The sequence below is a fragment of the Nannospalax galili genome, unplaced genomic scaffold (assembly GCF_000622305.1).
Source record: "Nannospalax galili isolate Female #2095 unplaced genomic scaffold, S.galili_v1.0 scaffold567, whole genome shotgun sequence".
Classification (NCBI taxonomy): Eukaryota; Metazoa; Chordata; class Mammalia; order Rodentia; family Spalacidae; genus Nannospalax; species Nannospalax galili.
The window spans coordinates 1,140,859-1,152,159 of NW_008357638.1; the positions used below are offsets into that span (position 1 = coordinate 1,140,859).

General features: G+C 39.8%; 1 pseudogene; it reads left to right on the plus strand.

Moving 5' to 3' along the window:
* Positions 1–6,435: 6,435 nt before the first annotated feature.
* LOC115067998 lies at positions 6,436–7,329 on the plus strand (annotated as a pseudogene).
* The last annotated feature ends 3,972 nt before the right edge of the window (positions 7,330–11,301 follow it).

The following is an 11,301-nucleotide window of genomic DNA, read 5'->3' on the forward strand; positions in this document are numbered from 1 at the left end:
CACCACAGAGCCAGGGGATACGTTATCTGTCACATGTGTGAAAGCAAGTGAATTGCTACTAGCAGGGCTGGCTTTCTGACTCCCCAGCACTGCCAAGCCTACCATAGTGTAAAAAATTTTCAGAGCACCAAGAACTTCAATTTTTCCAAATAGTGTTTTCTTTCCACAAATGAAAACTGCTCAGCATTTGTTTCAGCACAGTTCAGTCTGCTCTACTCCTTAAACATGTATGCAATGTTCTGCTTAATGAAGGTGAGAGGTACCCTGAGGTCTCTCCTCAAACGTGTCAGTGGCCCAGCCCAAGACTTCAACCTGGTGGAGACAGGCATCCAAGAACACACCATGGAGAAGACGACGATGTCATTTTTATAACCCTTTAATGACAGGGAGCAATTTGCTAGAGCCCCAAGTCCAGATGACAGACCTCTTCATTCAAAGTGGAAAATAAAATGTAGCTCATGTTTTTTTTATTAATATATGTATAGAGTACCTGGTTTTATGCATAGAGGGGAGTTGGTGAAAGTCTATAATATTGGGACCCAGAAAATAATAATACCAAATTATGACATATTGGCCTGTCGAGTCCCCGGAATTGACACACACTGAAAGAGTCTCAGAAACAAAGTTTCTGTCCTTCTGCCTCTCTTTCTCCTGCTTTGCTGTCTTCCCAAGGCAAGCTGCAGAAACTCGAATCCTCTGCCCCAAAGCTGATAATGCAAATGTGATTCTACTCTTCCTCTGCCTTTGTGGGTAGAGGCTGACCAGGAAGAAGGTCTCTGACCCACTTTGTCTTAAGGTACAGCCCAGAACCCTCATTGCAGAAGAGATCCTGCCCCTGTTCTGGGAGGAAGAACATGCATACAGCCCAGAAGTCTCTTACCAGTCAGGTCTGGCTGGGTTCTCTTCTTAGTCTATTACCATGATCTCATGCCCTTTTGTCCAAATTCATTTCTGCATGCCTATATATTCTTGTTGAAGCACAAAAATAGATAGCTTTTCATTGGTCTTTGGGTCTTCATTGTTGGAAGGCTCATATGCCATGTAAAATTCATTGTTCTGTTTTGTTTTGTTTTTGAGATAACATTTCATATGACCCAGGGTAGCCTGTGACTCCTATCTTAGTGCAATAGTGGTGTCTATAAAGTCTCTATATCAACTGTAACAACCCCCCCCACACACCCCCAGGTGATTTTTGGATCATGTTTGTCTATTCTGGTGAACTCTGCTATCTCCAACATTTGGGTAGAAATGGAAAGGCTCTTATGTGAAGACATTCTGGCCGTCTGGAAACACCTTGGGGACCGTCATGGGAAAGAGCTACTTGTTCCAATTCTAATTGCTTAGCAGGTAGAGTCTTTGTTTTTACAGAGGTAAAATGTCACATGGATGAGATCATAGTTGTATCAGTTCCTTTCTTGTCCTTGTGACAAAATACTTAGACAACCTAAGACGGAAGGATTTATTTATTTATTTTTATGGTTTTGTTCTGTGGTTGTCTGGCCCCACATGCTTAGGCAGAACATTGTGGTGGTGGGATCATGTGGCAGTAGAGATTCTTCATGTCACAGTGTATAGAACAAAGAGAGAGACATACACAAGAAGGGTGTGACACATACTCCCAAGGGTCTACCCTCAGTGATCTACTTCCTAGAGCTGAGTCCTCACCCAATCACTTGAGCCTGTAATGGCCAAGGTCTGGTTGATTCATCTTTCCTATTGTTTTGATATAAGGTACTTGATTTCTTTTTAAGAATGTGACTATTTAATAGGGATGTCCCTTCTTGTGTGCAACACAACTTTGCTTCTTTTTCTGATATTTATTTATTTATTTATTTATTTATTTAGAGTGTTATGCCTGCATGTGTTTAAGTACACCTGTGTCATGCAGTGCCCAAAGATGACAGCTGGAACTGGAATTACAGATGGTTGTTAGCTGCCATGTAGGTGTTAGAATTCACACCCTGGTCTTCTGCAAGAACAGTCACTGCTCTTAATCACTGAGCCATCACTCTAGTCCCTGCTATTTTTTTTTTTTTTCTGAATACAGTGTACAATTTTTAAATCTTTCTACTCTGCCTTTTACTCCTGATTCTCACATCAACCCTGGCTAAAGACAGCCAGGAGTAACCATGCCATAGCCTGATGTTATGCTCTCATGACATTTCCTCTGCCAAGTTAATTAGTCCATTACTTTAAAATTCACCACATTCCAAGTTTCAGTACATGAATAAGTATGTAGATACATTCTTTGCCAGATTGGAACGTGAACCGTCTTTAGCATAGTTCTCAATAGAATTCTCTTTTCTACCTGAAACTTTATGAGCCTGGGCTTTACTCTCCACACAATAGTTAGCATTCTGTCTCTTACTTCATAGGTATTAGGAATTAAAATGGAGGCCTCACACATGGTAGACAAGCTCTACCACTGAGCTATTTTCTAATCCCCATTCTGGTCTTTTGAGCTTACACCCAAATCACCCATTGGGTCCTCCTTGCAGCATTTTCCAATTTATCTAATTTATACCTCCAAACTCTTCCAAATTCTTCCTGCAAGCCAATTTCAAAGGGTTAGGAATCACACAGTCAGATTTAGTTAAAGCAAGGACCCCACTCGTGTACCAGTTTTCTGTGTTGATTACTTTTCTTGCAGCTGGCTCATAGTTTTAGAGGATTCAGTTCCTGGTTGCTCAACTCTGTATTTTGGGTTATAGTGAGGCAAAACAACATGCTGGTGGCTGTGTGTAGAGGATATGGCTGTTTCCCTTGTGATGGGGGAGAGAGAGAGAGAGAGAGAGAGAGAGAGAGAGAGAGAGAGAGAGAAAGGGTAGCTCCAAGGACCCATCCTTAGTGACATACTTGTTCCAGAAACATCTTATCTCCTAATGTTTCCATAGCCTCCCAAAATAGCACCACCAACTTGGGACCCAGCAGCCACCACACGAGCCTTCACAGACAAAGTTTAACAATACTGATGGTGTCATAGCAATGATACTGAAAAAAGTATATCAATCAGAAGGGGGAAAAGCCAATAAGGAACATAAAGAAAATAAACATGGAGAGATGTGTGGTTACCGTTACAATCTGAATCTATCCTGAAAGTGCTTGTCAATGAAATGCTAGGGCTTGAACCTCTAGGGAGCAATTTCTATGTTTAGAGATAAATGTAATAGGCAAATAGCTATGATGGTATTAAGTATTCGGTTCCCAAGTTCATTTGTTTATAGCCTTCTATGTTGGTCTGCCCATGGGGGACCATTGTATTGTTGATGAAGGCATAGATATTTTCAGGTATTTGTCACTTTCTTTCTCATCAAAAGTTATGATAATGTAGGAGAGACCATCATACCTTGTGCTTGGCTAATTATGAGGTCAGCTCTAAAACTTAGACACTACTCTGCTGAGGAAACCAGGAATCAAGGTCTCCTATTTAAAGCTCTGGCATACTCTGTGTTGGTCTTATCAGGGTAATGCTCCTGTGGAGTTCTGCATATCAGTAAGAAAAATCTTTGCATTATTGACCTCTAAATAAACATCACATCTGCCATCTTATAGATGGGGAAACTGAGGCAACGGGCTGTTAGTCACTTATCTAAGTTGTACCATGCTAAATGCTGGGGTATGGATTCAGACCTAGAAGAGTTAGCTTCCAAAGGCCAGGCCCTTTGCCCTGTAACTGGCTTCTCTTTGTAGCTCTACCTTGGGAAGCCGATCCTGCCCCTCTGAACTGGTCTCATTCATCTTCCCACTCTCACACTTAGCACAATATCCAACAGAGAATAGGTCCCTAAATTGTGGCTTCACAACTTCCTTTCATTTGACCCTGGCTGCCACCCTTAGCCTTGGTTGCATTACCCATATAATGGAGAAGCTAATGCCTGCTCACATTAATATAATGTTCAGAAATCAAATGCATTTGTGAACAGGCTTTTACAAGTGGGAAAATAGTCTCTAAGTGTTTAAAGTGAGTTCAACTCTAAAATTCCACCCACAATGTGTATTTATCACCACTGCCCTGGCTGAAGGCACAGAGATTTTATCTTGTTCCAGACCAGAGTCTACCCTTTAACTCTCAGCAATTTCAGGAGGTGGTTGTCATTCTTAGCCCCATTTTGTAGAAGGGAAATTGAGACTTAGAGAATCTAAAGAACTTGTCCAAACACAGAGACATAAAGGTAAGGGGCAATATTTGAGCATAGGTCAATACATTTCCCCTAGCATGACCAAATGATCCTTCCAATTCCCTCTCAGGAAAAAAAAAATTTCAGAAGATAACACAATATTGGTCCAAACTTCCTATGGAAGAAGTGATGAGATTGCAGAGCAAGAAAGACTAGACTTGAGAGGTAGGGACCTGACTGTGCAGCTGCCTTTGGGGATGGTCTACCTATCATGGCAATGGCTTGAAAGCTGAAGGGGATTCTTTCCTTCTCTCATAGGATCAGAAGGCTCCCAGGCCATTCTGAGCACCCTAGGTCGTATAGAAATTGAAAGTTCCTATAATTGCTACATATGCATGGGTTTTTAAAGTGATGAAATAAAATAAAAGACAATTAAAAAGCAGGGTCTACTTCCCCCACCCAACTCATCTCTCAAAGGTTAACCACTCAGTGCATTAACATATATGTGTTCCTATCAAACTCTCATATGTGTTTGCATTTAACTAAACTTATCCATCTGTATTTCATATAGAATTTTGTGGTTTTAATTCTTTCTTTGTATAACAAGCCAGATAGACTATGAACATTCTTTTGAGTCCTTTAAAAAACTTAACTCTCTGTCCTGGAAATCTTGGCAAATCAGTACACTTGCCATTACCATGTTTTCTCTCTTTTAAAAACATTTAAAATTTTTTATTTGTGTGTGTGTGTGTGTGTGTGTGTGTGTGTGTGTGTGTGTGCACGTGTGCAGGTACCTGCAGAGACTAGAAGGCATTGGATGTCCTGGAAGCCAGAATTACAAGTGGTTGTGAGCCACCCGAGATGGGTGCTGGGAACTGAACTCTGGTCCTCTGGAAGAGCAGCAAGTGCTCTTAACCATCGGGCCATCTCTCCAACCCCCATTAAAACATTCTTCATAAGTGCTGGATGCTGTTCTATAGCATGGACATTACTTGCTTAACCAGTTTTCTACAATGGGAATACATGCTATCCTAGTTTTTTGCTTTGGCGAGTTGTGCCTGAATTCATATCCCTGGGTTTGTATCTTTGGGAGAATATACAAACATGTGGGGAAAATTTCTAGAGTGAAACTTCTGGGTCAGTAGATACATGCATTTAAATTTTTATGAGGACTGCCATTATTCTTCAATAATGTTTGTTCCAGCATGGCCACTTCCCATACAACTTGTCTTGTTTGAGACTATGTTTTATTTTGCAACACTAGGGAATTGAACCCAGAACTTCACAAATACTAGGCAGCTACTCTATCTTTGAGCTGCATTCCAAACCTTAACACTAGATGTTCTGAATGTATGCTGGCATGATGAGCAAAACTGGTTCAACATCTTGGCCATTTTGCATTTGTGGTTTCTAGAGAGATAAAGCTTCTTCTCACACAAGAATTATTATTTATAACCCTCTTCTGTGGATTAAGTCCTCGGGTTTTACAGAGAAACCAAACACATCTCTGTTCAATAAGGTTGTTATGGACTAAATGTTTGTGTCACCCCAAATTCATATGTTGACACCCCGACCCTCAGAATGATGGTATTAAGTGTGAGAACTTTGGGAGGTGATTAGGTCATGAGAATAGAGCCCTCATGATGTGATTAGTGCTCATTTGAATATCGCCTCATGGTGCCTCCTTATCTTCTTTCCCATGGTGCAAATGCTCAATGAGAAATCGGTGGTCTGCAACTTAGAGAGGGTCCTCATCAGAACCCACTGTGCTGGAGTTGGACCTGATCTAGGACTTCACCATCTACAACAGTAAGAAACATATGTCTCCTTGTTTATAACCCACCAATCAATGGCACTTTAATATAACGGCCCATATTGACTAAGGCAGCTATCTACATTTTGTAAAGTATGGCTAAAAGACAAAATTGAACTAAAATTATTGAAGGACTGGACTGTTAAACATATGTATTTATTGACTTGTTATAGAAGTGATATTTCAGAGGTTGAATGGATACAGATGATTTCTAATTTGAACAGAGGATAAATTTGTAGGGAGCATTTCCTTCAGAGACTAGAATAAGGATGTCTGGATTTAGAGATAGATGTATTCAGGAAATGATTACTTGTTTTATGAATGGTTTCACCACATAAGATTCCTTTCTATGGGCAGCTCCCCTATGTGCATTTAAAATAAAAATGCCGCTCTTGTTTCCTGTGCCTGCATGATGATGTGAAAGCTTAGCTTCAGCTGCTCCTGCTCCAGTCACATCCAGCCACCATGCCTCCCTGCCATGACAGACTGTAATTTCCCTGAAACCATGATTTGGATAGCTATTGCTCAGGAGATAAAGTTGTTTCATCATTAGGTTGTTACTCTGATGAAAGAAAGCATTATACAACATCTTTCTACAGCTCATTCAAACACTTAAATGTGAATTGCTTAGATGATGAACTGGATTCTTTTCATGATTTAAAGAAACTGGAAACAGAAGAATTAATTGAGAATGATCATGGAGATGGTGCCTCCAAAATAACAAAGCAATATTTTAAAGAAATAGAAAAAGATGTCCTGCCAACTAATGTGGCCTCATCAAGACTCCAGACTGAATGCTGCAGTGATCCCAATTCCTTTGAAACATGCAATCTCTCCAAAGCCTAAAGTGTCAGATAAGCAGGGCTTGCTTCCACATCAGATAAATCAAATATATGATGAATTATTTCATATACATATGAAACTGCAGCAACATAATGCAGAAGTTGAATACTTAAACTGAAACTCTTAAGGGAAAAAAGAAAGCAAGAGAATGAGGTCCTCTTTTGATACCCTGAAAGAACTGAATGATAATTTTAGAAAACAGCTAAATGAAGTAAGTGAAGAAAACAGGAAGATGGAGATTCAGGCTAAAAGAGTTCAAGCTCGTTTATATAACTTACAGAGGAAGTATGGGTTTATGACTATACAGAGATTGAAAGGAAATTCCCACGCTGTTCCTGAAATGAAAAGTTTAAAACAGGAAAAAGAATCAGTTTCAAAAACTTTAAAGGTGCCACTTAATGGACAAGTATATGAACTATTGTTTTCATGGACTGGATCTCAGACTATCACCTTAGCAAAGCGAAACATGAAGAGTCTGGTATGGATGGTTAAAAGCCACTATTGAGATCTTCTCAGAGAAATGATATTCAAGAGAAATGTGTAAAGGTAGAATGATGGGTACAAAGATACTCCCACTCTATCTTTGGAAGCTGTCAATATGTTATGGTACATGGCAGAAAGGAGTTAAAATTGTCAGTTGAGGGACTGGAGAGATGGCTCATCAGTTAAGAGCACTGACTGCTCTTGCAGAGGACCCGGGTTCGATTCCCAGCACCCACATGGCGGCTATGAACCGTCCTTAATTCCAGTTCCAGGGGAATCCGAAGCCCTCTTCTGACCTCTGCGGCATTGCACGACACGGGTGCACTCACATACATGCAGGCAATATACTCATACACATAAAATAAAAATAGTAAGTAAAATAAAATAAAAATGCCTTCCGTGTTGGTTACTGTTCTCGTTGCTATGTCAAAATTCCTGACAAAATCAATTTAAGGAAGGAGATGTTTATTTGGGCTCAAGATTTAAGAAGGGACATAGTACTCATGGCAGCAAAGGCCTGAATACTTGGGCTCAGCTTGCTTTTGCTTTTTTGTTTAATGCAGCACCATCCCATACACAGTGGTCCTGCACTGAATCAAAAAAGCAAAAGTAAGCTGAGCCCAAACATCATCCCCCTACTCTCTTTCTGCTGCCTATGGAGACAGTGCGACTGGCTTTCTCACACTCCTGACACCATGGCTTCCCTGCCAAGATGGACTATGTCCCTTCTTAAATCTTGAGCCTCTGAGATCAGGGTCACCCTTAGAACCTCATGGGGGCACGATGCAGATATACTCTGAATTTGAACTCCAATTGCATAGTTTTCCTCCAGGACACAGATCTTTGTATTGCTTTCTGCATTTTAAAAAAGGCCACCACACTGGCACCCTCTGCTTTTCTTCAACTGCCCCAGGAGTGTGGCCACTTTATCTTGGAGCTTAAAGCCTTGAACCTTAAACTGATGTCTCAGATGTGAGCACCTGAGTTGGACAGATTGCGTCTCACCATTGGGAGCAGGGGCAGTGTCCCCTTGTAAACCACTGACATGCCCCAGGCCCGTGAATAAGACAATATCCAGAACTTTCTAGATCAGGAAATGATTAAATCTCTTCTTTAGAGGTGAAATATCGAATACTCAACAGATTGTTAGAAATAGCCTTTTCTTTTCAAGTGCTTTCATTGCTTGAAAAATATTTACTAATCTCTTTGGTAATCACTGTACTCTATTTTCTTTATCTTTATACTTTAAAAAAGAATCTTTAATTGAGTGATACCTTTCATGAGAAGTGTGGGTTCAAATGAATTTATCAGCTTTTTCAGTCAGAGGGTTGGTTCCACTTTGACAACAATTTCGTTATCTACTTACTTGTTTTCCTTTATTTCTTACTTATTAAATTTTTGCACATCTATCAGAATCTGTTCTATTTCTGTTCTGCACTGTTATTCTAGGCTTATGCTTTAAAGCACATTCCAACATATCATTTTGCTAAACTTGATTTTCAGGTGAAGATCTCTCACTGTTTTTTTCTTCAGTATTCCTAATTTTTATGAAGGAATGTTCCTTATTATATTATGTTATGCTATGTGAGCTATTAGAATTTTAATACTGCCAAAACTAAGTTATAGCTAGAGAGAATTATTATTTCCTCGATTATATTTCCCCTTTCCTTTAAGGAGCATAGTATTTTGCTCCAAATGCATTAGATGAATTCCCAAGCATTTTCTTTTTTTTTGAGACAGGGTTTCCCTGTAGCCCAGCTGGCCTGGAACTTGCAATGTAGACCAGGCTGGCCTTGATTTCACAGAGATCCTCCTGCCTCTGCCTCTGAGTGCTGGGATTAAAGGCATGTGCCACCACACTTGGCTCCCAAGTATTTTGTATTTTTGACTGAACATTAAAATCTTACTTTTTTTTTTTTTTAAAAACGAAATGCTGAAATTTGAAGATGGCTCTCCTACTCAGACATTTTATTGAACTTTTAGAGAGTCTTTGCTAAGGTGTTAGCATATAATATTTATATAAATAGCATGCAGCTATTTATTTTATTTGCAAATTACATATATATATATATAAAATCTTTCAAGTAGAAATTTCTTAAAAAGTGAAAGGGTTTTTACTAATTTTTGTGTCTATAAAAATTTGGGTTTATTAGGAATAACTTTTTTCCTATTAAAAAGGATATTTTTATTTCTTTTTCCAGAATTGTAAACACTTCAAGTCTATCTTCTCAGTCCCCAGGACTTTAAAAATCATACATATGCATAAGAGAAAGGCTCATGTCAAGAGCCAGTTACCTCAGAGATAACAAGATCCTAGAGGTAAAAGTGACTCACAAATTAAAGAATTTCAAGGTGAAAAGAGTCAACCCAGAAATTTCACTTATTAGAATTTCTCTTAAGGAAATAATAAAAAAAATAAGAACACAATTTGATGGTGATAAGGATCAGTTTATTATTTGCCAAAGTCAAAACTTGAAAACAACCTGCATGCATATATTGATGAATAATTTATGGCACTCGATGTGACTCAGAGAGTACACGGGCATTAAAACAATGTTCTCAAGGGACTGAAGAAAATTGCCAGGAGTTATTTATTTAAGAAGTAAGACATGAATCAAATATACATCGAAGCTATAAATCTAAGTATGCATAGAGGAAAGCACGACGTGTGATTTGTGGCTATTTCTAGTTGTGGTATTATAAGCCATCTTTTCCCTGTGTTTATTTTTTCATTTTGCTTCAGTGAGTAGGCACTACTTTGTGATTAAAAAGAAACTTACATTTGAAGCCTCATCCTCCATATGAAGGGTATTGGAGTATTAGGGGGTGGGGCCTTGAGGAGGTAATTAGTTCGTGAAATTGGAGCCTTCATGATAAAATATGGTGTCCTTGACAGAATATACACTGGACAAATCCCCCCCCCCCCTCGAGCTATGTGGGATGAAAACCAGGAAATAAGCCTTCATCCATCGGAAACTGGATCTGGTAGCACTTTGATCTTAGATCTGTCAGCCTCTGAAATTGAGAGAGATCAGTGCATGTTAGTTAAGTCATCCATTGTCTTAGCCTATTTTGTGTTCCATAATCAAATAACCTAGATCATGGGTAATTTATTTTTTAAAATTATTGCTTACAGTTCTTGAGGCTGGAAAGGCCACGGTTGAGGTGCCTGTATCTGGAGAGGGCCTTCGTCCTGCATCATGCCATGCAGAAAGGTCAGAGAACACAAACAACCTCCCAGCAGTACTCACACTGCAGCACTGCTGTGTGGGTGCTCCAGTCGACAGCTCCAACTAAGCCCAGTCTACCACCCACCCTAACAAGGCATCAGGCAGACAAGAGAAGAATGGGCTTGCGTGAACTCTCCACTACCAGGCTAGCAAGCAATTATTAAGTGACCTCTCAGGACAACTTGTGGAATGAAAGACTCACTCAGCTACACCCAGCCTCAATGCCTGAAACACACAACTGGGAAATACCATAAAATGGCTGCAATTTGAAGCACTGGCCTCGTGTTAGCTCTTCATGCAGCAAGAGATGACTGGGGCAGTGGAAGATGGTTGTTTTTTCACAAGCCTCTCTCTATTTGTGTGGAAAAGTGCCTGGGTTTCCATGCTGGCTTCCATCTTGGTATCATAATGATCATAGGGATGGGGAGATGGCTCAGAAGTTAAGAGCACTGGCCACTCTAGCAAAGGACCTGGGATCCATTACTAGTATCCACATGGTGCCTAACAACCATCTGTAACTCCAGTTCCAGGGTATGTGAGGCCCTCTTCTGACCCCTGCAAGTATTGCCCAACATGGGTGCATTTACATACATGCAAGCAATACACATAAAATAAAATAAATAAAATAAATAATAAATAATATATAAAATATATAAAAATATATATAAATGACTTCTCTCACCACCTTTAAAATATAAAATGTATTCTGGGAATGGTGGCGCACCCTTGTAGTCCAAGCACTTGGGAGGCAGAGGCATGTGGGTCCCTATGAGTTCGAGGCCATCCTGGTCTACATAGTGAGTTCCAGGACAGC